We start from the raw sequence: 10,195 nt of genomic DNA, 5'->3' as shown, positions 1-10,195 counted from the left end.
TCTATTATAGATGTTTTGGGTTTTTTTTTTTTTTTGAGGGGGTGCTTAGGCACGACCAGTTTGTGAGTGTTTGCATGTGTGTGTGTGTGTGTGTGTGTGTGTGGGGGGGGTTCTCGACTGCTCTTATGTACATGAGCTACTACCCGTTGTCTTTGTCCTAGACCATGATGCCAATTTGAATGGTGGACACTTCATTATCCCGTGCGCAGAAAATCACCTGAACATCGCCATATAACAGATTATTTATGATTAAACATGCCAAAAAGTAACATAAGAGTTGAACATGCATTATACAATGTGATCACTTATCTTAACGGACAAGTTCACCTTCATAAACATAAGGATTGAGAGAATGCAGCAATATTAGTGGAACACATCAGTGAAAGTTTGAGGAAAATTGGACAATCGATGCAAAAGTTATGAATTTAAAAAAAAAAATTGTTGGAACTGCTGGACGAGGAGACTTCTACAGCTTGTGATGTCATATGAATACAACAGTATAAAGAAAATGTAAAGAAAATTCAACATATTTTCATTTTTTTTTTCGCATAATAAAAGAGCACTTGACTTGCCTCTTTCTAAAGGCAGGGGGGGGGGGGATAATATTACCCATAACAGGGGAATGTGTGCTTTTATCAAAAGATGAAATTTTGTGAAATTCTCTTTATATTTTCCTTATATTATTGTACGCATGTGACATCGTACACTGCAGTAGTCTTCTCATCCAGCGGTTACCGCACAAAAACTTCAAAAATTCATAACTTTTGAACGGATTGTCCGATTTTCCTCAAACTTTCAATGATGTGTTCTGCTAATATTGCTACATTTTTAATCCTTATGTTTAAGAAGGTGAACTTGTCCTTTAAGTACTTTTATTTCGTTTCCATCAACAAAATACATTTCTATTTTTACGAGCATATTTATAACAAAATGACATGCACAAGAAAAAGAAATACAGTATTTTCTTCGTGATGTTAAAGAAATATACTAATAAACTCTAGAACTGCAACGTACTATTGTATAGTAATGCTATGATCTATAGTAATAATTACGATGAAAATGGAGGGATCCACTAAAAAGTAATAGTACAGAAAGAATGTAGGCCTATAAGTTGTTTGTCGCCGAATTTCCTGCACAAATACAGCTCACTTATATATTGTTAGGGTGTTATTCAAACCTAAGTATCGCAATGGCGGTAGAGTGTGGAATCACAGAGATTTATATTATAAACAAAATAGTTATACAAATTCATGTATTCTTCCGTCGAGATGTTTTCTATTGCAACTGATTGACGAATCGCACTACATCTAGACGGAAGAATTTCATGAATTTGAATAATTACGCAGTACCCGCTGCACGCTAATAAGGAAGCTTGGTGTGGGGGGGGGGGGGTCGTAGGTTCGAATCCTGCTCGAGTACGTACGCCCATGATTTTTTTTTATCATGGCTACTATATACCAAAACACTGATCAATTCAATGCTTATTTACGTCAATGTAGGGCAATTCGTCAATCAGTTGCAATAACATAGTTATAGAAAGTGTTTGTTTTTACTTCAAAAGAACCTTGTTACTGAAAGATGTAATTATTCATTACCATTATTCACAGTTTAACAAAAATAACCAATAAACTACATTGTGTTGATTTATGATATTTATCAAAATGGCAATTTAGTGTGAGATTTAATTGTTACTAAGAACAGAAATATAACACCTTGTTTTATTTCCATTCGGTTTTTCTTGCGTGTTTTTTTTTTTTTTTTTATTCTGCAAAGTTAATTGAAAGCATTAGAAACAAGCTCTTTCGCTTAGAAGGGATCTCCATCACGCAATAATTTGTCACACTCAAGCACACGTACACACACACATACACAGAAACTTTATTTGGATTTCAGTCAGATTTCGGTCACACACACACACACACGCACATTCACATCAAACACGGTCACCGGTCACATACACATCACACAAACCACTTTTATACTCTTACACATGCATGCTTACACAAACAATGCCATCGTCAGTAAGAATAAAACTATCTTACATTAATTTAGATCTTTGACACCGACATGGTTTCTTGATGAATGAAGATGATATTTTATGATGTTGGTGTATCGCAATGATTAACCTCTGGATGTTTAAATAATGTAGACCTATGTACAGACATGCACGTGATGTTGGTGACTACGTCTGAGTTCAGGGTGTATATAACCAGCAATTAACCCATGATAATATACTGAATTCTGAAATCCCCATAGACTTAATACACAGGCCACCAGGTTCCCCTAAGGAATGACTTAAGAAACAGAAGGTTTCGTCAATATTGCTCCTCCGCGTCCGAATTAGTGATGCACTCATTCATTTCGACACGTCACCCGCAATATTATCATAAATCCAAATGATCACATCCATAGAAACTTAAGCCACGAGCGGCTAGCAAGAGGCAAGCCTCAGCGAGATCATTGTGGCTTCGGTTATATGATCGCTCAGAAACTGCCCAGTGCTAACAGGTGAGGCCAGGTTTTTCCAAGACTAATAAAGCATTTTCTTTCTGCTTTCAGACTAAAATGACTCAACATCAATATACTTGCATGTACCATCAAGATGTGAGTACCGTGAAGTTCTACATAAAATCTTGGACTTTGGGTATTTTAAACGCAACCGTGAAATGATATATACAACAGTGGTAGAGCCGGGGGGGGGGGGGGGGGGGGGGGCGCACCGGGCATGTGGTCCCTCTTTATTTTTTGTTAAAATAAAAGAAATAAGAAGAAAAAAGTGTGTATGGGGGAGCTTGCGCACCCTCCTCTTTACGAAATCCCTGGATAAGCCCCTGTACAATTGCATCTGATCATTATTGAGGGAATGATATTATATCCTCGCCTTACACTGTGGCCTATCGATAACTTGCAAATAAACCGGTAGACTTTGAAAGTGCAAACCATGAACAAGTAGGAACCTACTGCTGTAAGAAACTCCATTTTCATGATAGTCGTTTCATACCGGTATACCCTTATGATTGATCGCAAAGTAACCTTAGCTTTGACACTTCCATGATGAACAAAAAAAAAAAAAAAAAAATTACAAAATTCAATTCATTACCGGCAGGGAGCCGCGACGAAGGTCGTTCTGATCCGCGTTGGCCTGTCGGGCTTTTATATGAATGATGTTTGTCTTGCATTTTGTGACCGTTTATTCCTGAACATGCATTTTCGTAACATCCTATTTACTTTTCTGTCAGCTCAGAGAAAGATGCAAGAAAACATACCGATGTGAAGCTTAATTGTTAGAATAATCTTGTTTGATATAAAGGGTCTTTGGGGTAATTTTCGAGGTAAGTATATAACCAGCATGCGTGGACCAAAATTCGTCTTCGTTTGTTTTGTAGGGAAAAGTTAATATTCTTGGAAAGTATAGGTAAATTTATTTACTTTATCCCGGTTCCTATGCGGGTAAAATCAATCAAAGGAAAGAAGATCGTTTGCAGTGGCTTGATAAAAAATAGAGATGCAATTTTTTTTTTCCACAAGTGTTGCTGTACATTTACTTAACTTAAACCCCCCCCCCCAAAAAAAAAAAACAAAACAAAACAAAACAAAACAAATATATTAAAAGGGGGAAAACAACTTGCCAACATTATACGGTCACAATACTTAGTACAATGTACTAAAGTACATCACCTTACTACAAGCAGGGAGGTGGAAGAGTTCCACCTCCCTGCTACAAGTGAGCGATGGCATGGTATAATGCTTTTGCCGTAGATGGCAGCAATTCTACTTAGTTCTCAGAGTATCTTGTCAACAACGCACAGTGGTCGCTTGACGTAACGGAGCTTACGATCAGCCAGCATGCAGAGAGCAGTGACTTGTGCCATTGCCATCGCAGAACCGATGCGATCGCGCTGCTTCGACCCTCACGACCACATACAGGTAACACGTACCATGACCGTATACCGGCGGAAGATGATAGGTGCACGTAACACGTACATAAATACATGACTAGTATAGTTTGTCAGTCGACTAGGTCTAGTCCCAGCCGATTTAATTGAGTGTCAGCTTGGCCGACGACCTGAGGCAAAAAGGGGTTCTCCTCTGACTTTAAGTGAGAAACCTCTGGCAACTCCCAAGAAAGAAGCACGCCTTTTGGTCTGAAGTATCCCTACTTGGTCTGGAGAAAAGCTTCGTCATTACTGGTAAGTAGTTTTTCACCCGATGTGCGGTGTGTGTGACTGTAGTGCGCAAACAAAATATGAGCAATTTGCATGTCCTGTGTTGTTTTGAAAAGTGTCGACCCCAACAACTTCAACATCACGCCGCCGTCACGGTAAGTGCAAGCACTGAAGCAGGGAGGTGCACCTCCATGGTGCATGTGTACAGTGTTAGTGCAGTGGATATCGCCACACTCACTAGGCCCTAGCTAAATTAGCTAAACTTGGTCCAGAGTCTAGTGCTCACTGCCCACTGGAGTTTCACGTCGTAAGTGTATGTGGTGTTGGACAAATTTCCAATGACATTGAACCTTGAAGATATAATCCCGATTATGGCAGCTTGTCCATAAAGCTAAACTGGGATGAATGATGATAAACATGTGATGAAATCTAACGTTAAATTAATCATAATCACTTGCAAAGTTGTTGAGATTCATAATTTTTTTAATGATTTTCTGTCATGAGTAGTGTCACCCTCTCTACGACGCTAGACACAACTACTGAACTAACGTTAGTCTCACTTTAGCTTTGACTTTGTCATGTTTTTGTGTTGTGCAAGCCTGACTCTGCCTGGCTGAGCAAAGTTACCCCATTTGATACTACATACGCAGAGTTCTAACTCTATTGATGAAGTAATCCCTGACCAGTTGGCAGCCTTAGGTAACTTGGTGAACTTGGGTGCTGCCACCACTGCATTTGGGCTTGTGCGTATATGTGCAGTTACCCTTCCATCATAGGCAGGCAGCTCACACAGGAAGCGCATGCCAATGGTACTGATAATCTTGAGATGAGCCATCGGAAGGAGTGTCACAATGTGTAGAAATGGTGGTGTATTTTAAATTTCAAGTGTGAGTCAGCAAAGTCTGTAGTCGGGCAATATTTAAACTGATGATATTACAATGATACTCACTGTGAATCAGTTTTATTTGACAAATTTATAAAGATAGTATCTACTGTGTGTATGATGGTTGGGCATAGACTTTTGATTAATGACATAAAGACTAGACCTGTAGAGAATCTGAACCAGATGCAGGATATGCTCGTGTAAAAATGTCATGAGATCATGACACCAGTGCCTAGTGGCAGTCAATTTTATGGCCTTGACCATTTCTTCATGGTCAGAGAGATGTTACACTACAGTTTTGTTTTGTATTGTTTTTTTAACATTCAGTAATAAATTTACTGCATTCTATGCGGTCTAACTAATTTGGTTGGAAATTTTGCAATGTTGGGGCAAAAAAGAGGTTCAAAACTGTTTAGGAAAGGTGGTACATAGGTGCTAGGTCAGATCCATATCATAGAAACATAAACAACAGTCCGAGACAATTTGTAGAATACTCTGCTGTACTGTATTGTACGAAGTAAGTAAATTGCTGCATGCCACAGTTGCCTTGCTACCATGTGTTTTCAGCACACATTTTCTCACAATGAACAATGATTAATGAACATTGTAAGTGGGCACTTGCATTGTACAGTACACAAAGTATCTTGCAGCATTTTCCATACCATATTTGTTTATTTGTTTGTTTGTTTGTCTTTTTTTTTTTCAATACACTGGTACACAACTTGCTATATGTACCACTATTGGGCACTTGACCCCTGCCCTGGCTGGTAGCATGCCAATTTTGAAGCATTTGCATTGTCAGTGCAGAGTAGAAATAATCATCACAATGATGCCATTGTCAATTAGCTGTGTTCATTACTGTAGTAAGCACATCAGCAGTATTATAGTGCTGACATTACATAAAATACCCAACAACATGTACAGAGGATCAGCTTGACCATTGATGGCATGATCACTGCCTGAATAAATCATGATGTACTTGCTGTGTTCCACATTCTTCATCATACTACATTGTATAGATCTGCATACCCTATCCGATTCTTCAGTTTCAATCAGGCAATTATCAATACCTAGAGTGTAAGATTATGTCTTTTTATAAATCATTTGCCATTCATTCTATTGCTGCCTCTTGAGCAATTCAACAATTTATGAATCCCATACAAAGCAAATATATTTTGATATTCACATCATTAAAAGGGGAATTATAAAGAGAATTTGACATACATCATTTTGATATTTTCAGCAAAATGAAAGAGCACTCTACTGAACCTCTTTCAGACTAATAATATACTTTTAAGAATGTGCATAATAGACTCACTGGTGGAAGGAATGTGTACACATGTACAATGTATGCATACTTTTTGTAAGAATAAGATATGAAATGTGTGGAATAGATCTCTTTTCTTTATCATGGCCTGACTGTGACATCAGTTATTGCTGGTAGTCTTCTTGTCCAGCGATGACAGCATGTAGATTTAACCAAAACTTGTACAATTCATAACTGTAAAAAAAAAAAAAATGTTTTATCAAAGCAATTCATAACTTTTGAATGGATCGTCACATTTTTTTTTCAAACTTGAACAATTTGTCACTACTTACAACTGTATGTTTTTGCGTTAACTGAATCCATAAACTATTTGGGGTAAATTCCCCTTTAACACTAGAGCTTCACCTGTTGAAGATGAGTCCCGAGAATACTCTTGCAGGTGTCTATGGGAAATGCATGTTATAGCAAAACCAGTCCGCCCTCAATGGGTTAACTGAAAGAACAAAGTAAAGGCAGATTATAACAAATTGTTCCATTTTCATGTTCAGTTATCCAATTTCAAATGCAACATAGAGTAATCTTCTTGTCAAAATCTGGTTATACACAGTACCTCATGCACTGTACTGAATTCTACAATTTGCATCACATCTCCTTTTGAACTAATGTACAAAACTGTATACAGCAACAGGGAGCAGAACTAACTTGAGAAGTTACCACTCCGCAAGTACAATGTAATTATAACCTTATTTACGGTCCCGCATCAAAAACAATTGCTTGCTCTTTTGATAATGTTTCATGGTACATTCTGAACTAAGTTGCAGAAATACAGTTCATGTACCGGGTAGATTGTAACATGACATATGGCTGTCTTGCACTTTGCTAATAGGCCTACATTGTACTAGATGATGATGTCATTTGATTCAGTGCGGTTTAGTTTGTTTATTTGTCTTATTTTATGAAGTCCTCGAGAAATGATGATTGCCATTCAAAGTCATATCTTACAATGTAATTTAAAATCAGTGGAGGGGGTTGTAGGAGAGATACATGTAGTTTGAATACGTACAGGTAGGCCTTCATGTGTAGTTTCTGGCTGTCACTACGTATGCTAACACACAACGTCCAGTAAAAAATGTCACCTTACTGTGATAGCCAGTACTGTATCTGACCTGCACATATCAAAGTATTTGCTCAAACTCCTCTCAGATATCCAGTAAGAATTGCATCTATTCATTTTACAGCATTATGTGAGAATCTGTCACACAGTATACATGAACATGTACAAAGCAGAAGCTGTGGCACATGAATCTGTAACATAAGAGTCTGTGATTTGTGATGTGCAGTAGGGCCCCCTAGGAGACATTGACTCATTCAATGTACAGAAGGCTAGTCTATGTTCCAGGCTTTGACCTCAAATTTTCGCTTATACTGTGTCCTTGGCAATAAATGCATCGCTAGCTGAAGTTGCTTATCTTGCCCCTGAAATTATATCGAAAACAGATTTCTGCCAATTGAGAAATCAGGTTGCAACATCTATAATTAGAAAAGAATTGCAATACTGTAGCTTGGTATGGCTATAGGCCTAATCATTCAGTAACATAATTTTTTAATGGAAGCTTTTGGATGTGGCATCACTGAATGCTTCTTTATTTAATATTTAATTTTATATAAGTTTTGAGGGATTTTCTTTTTCTTGTAGGGCTGAAGATTCTCAAACAGTAGAAAGACTTTTATATGAAAAAAAAAAAAACTGGAACTCACACTTGCTGGCTGTTGTTTTTGTTTTGTTTTATTTTGTTTTTTTTTAAGACTGTGCCAAGTTTTGGATTACTTTAAGCTTGGGGGGGGGGGGGGGAAGATTGTCACTGCCTGAAGCCAACATGTTTGTTGACACCAGATGTTGCCTCATGAACTGGTCTCTCTTACGATTCTGCATCCCATTATGCTTGTACAGTGTAAGTTCCATGCATTGTCTTGTTTGGATTTTGAAAAGATTGTAATAGATAACCTTTCAACCTAGTGTATTACTGTAAAACTATATTTGTACAGTTGTACATTGTATATCATTCAAAATCTTTACTTAAAATAAGATGGAATTAAAACAAACATAATCATAGCAAGTTCTTGAGTTTCATGCAGTGTCATAACAAATGATATTCAGTGACAACTCCTGTACAATTTATACAAGTGAGCCTTTTCCACAATAAAAGTCACTGTTGTGAAGACATTGCAAGCCACTTTGATGGGGAGTACATTTTAAAACACCCCCTTGATTTCTTTGTAATTCAAAAGGAAATTTAATGATGTTTCCTCTATACAGATTTAGCAGATTTAAACAGATTGTGTAAGTACATTTATTATGTAAAATCACATTGAACATGTATAGGCATAAGCCATATCAGTTCAAAGTACTACATTGTATTGGTGAATCCTTTTAATAATATGTGAACATTATATGAAGATATGGTAATAATTATGAAGTTCAAAAGTCAGTATCGAGAGTGAGTAGAAGGTAGAAAGCGTGCACTCATTGACAGCACAAAGGTTCATTTTATATGCAATCTTTCTGATGGTGATTTGCATTCTGATCAAGCCATTATCAATTTTCAAACAAGAAAAGCAAATTATTCTATTCTTCATGCTAATTTCTACATGTACCAGGTAGTATTCCATTCTGACTTTACTTGAGACTAGAGTTAGTAAAGCACTGCACAAAACAAAAATTGCAATTCTTTTTGTCCATGATAACTGGTACAAATTTTCTTGTACGGCTATACAAGTGTAGGGAATAAATAATAGTGTGAACTTTAAACTCCTTGTACAAGCCCCTCAGAGGCACATGTACATGTAACTGCTGCCAGTAAATAGCCTCTCTTCCATGTTGTAAACTGTCACTGACCTTGAAAATCATTCTCAGCCAATTTACTATTAGATTCAAGCTCACTAATAGAAAGAGACATGGTACAATTCACACCCATGATTCCACTATCATGGTACATGTATACATGCAGTATTTACAGTATTATAACACAGTTCAACTGTGTAGAACGAAATGCATTACCAAATACACTCCAAACTGCAAAACTGGAAACAATCACTTCATGAAAGCTTTGCAATATTTAAAACCCTTTTTCGTGGCGTGAAACTTTCGCAAATTGCCACCCATGAAAGTATCCTACAGTAGTACATGCACTGGATTGTGTAGACAAAAATGTTCATGTTTAATTTACTTGCGCGAATCATGTCTTCGTGTGAAGTTGGCAAATGTTTCATGCATGCGAATATTTCTGATTTTACAGTTAGTACATTCATCAACATAAATTCTGTGTGCATCATCAGTTGCTGACCTGTGTTGGACAAGGCTTTGACAATCTCTCTCAATGTCAGGAACAATCTTTGTCATAAAGGTATTCAGTGGCTTTGAAGTTATACTTGCTCAATGGACAACATACACCAGAAGCACGTGGGAAAGAAGAGGAGTGTTTGGAATGCAAGTACACTGTATGTCCTGATTTTGTTAGTCACCACTGCAGGAAGGAGCTATAACATGAGCTTTATCATTGCCTGTCGTCTTCCTTTTTATGAAGACAAAACATTGAACAAACACTCTCATTATCTTCAACTTTAATACTAGATTATTTTAAAGAGTACCGTACCACTGTACAAGGGCATGTCATACATTTTCTGTCCAACAGGTAGGGCCTACAGTTTACATGTACATTGTAGGCCTAATTCTTCAAGTATACTCCTTGGCCCGAATTCACGAAGGTGGTACAAACAAAACCATGGTCTAAACCATGGACAAAAACCATGGAGCGCCAAGTGTCAAACAGAATATTTCGTTACGAAATTGGTCATTTCGTCGACAAAATGACTGTTTCG

Source organism: Diadema setosum, chromosome 7 (genome assembly GCF_964275005.1).
Source record: "Diadema setosum chromosome 7, eeDiaSeto1, whole genome shotgun sequence".
In the NCBI taxonomy this organism is placed as follows: domain Eukaryota; kingdom Metazoa; phylum Echinodermata; class Echinoidea; order Diadematoida; family Diadematidae; genus Diadema; species Diadema setosum.
This window is presented reverse-complemented; position numbering follows the sequence as displayed.